Here is a 487-nt window from a genome sequence, read left to right on the forward strand (position 1 = left end):
TTGAAATTAGGTTTTTCGTCTTTCAAAATTTTTAACGCTTGTTAAATTTATTTCATTTGCAGTTTGTTTTCCCGTGTAGTTTGGTTTTTTAAATTTGTCAATTCTTACAATTTGGAGTTCTATGTGTTTTATCAATTTGCTTTCCGAGTTGTTTATTTAATTGCTTTGTAATCCTATGAATTTCTAATGCAACGAATGTTTGTTTTCCCGTATAGTTAGGTTTTTTGAGTTTGTTAATTCTTACAATTTGTTTTTTTTATTTGCTATCCGCGTTGTTTATTTAATTGTTTTGTAATCCTAGGAATTTCTAATGCAACAAAGGAAAAAATCAATGATTTTAATTGTTAATATGATTTTTAACAAGACATATTTTGAAAAACTGTCAAATGCAATGCTTCGGAGTGATTCTTATCTTAACTTCCAAAATATTTCCGCAGTGTTTTTAACGAGTAAGGCTACTTGGTTTAACAAATGCTTGGGAGTTCCA

This window comes from Artemia franciscana, chromosome 4, assembly GCF_032884065.1.
Source record: "Artemia franciscana chromosome 4, ASM3288406v1, whole genome shotgun sequence".
Classification (NCBI taxonomy): Eukaryota; Metazoa; Arthropoda; class Branchiopoda; order Anostraca; family Artemiidae; genus Artemia; species Artemia franciscana.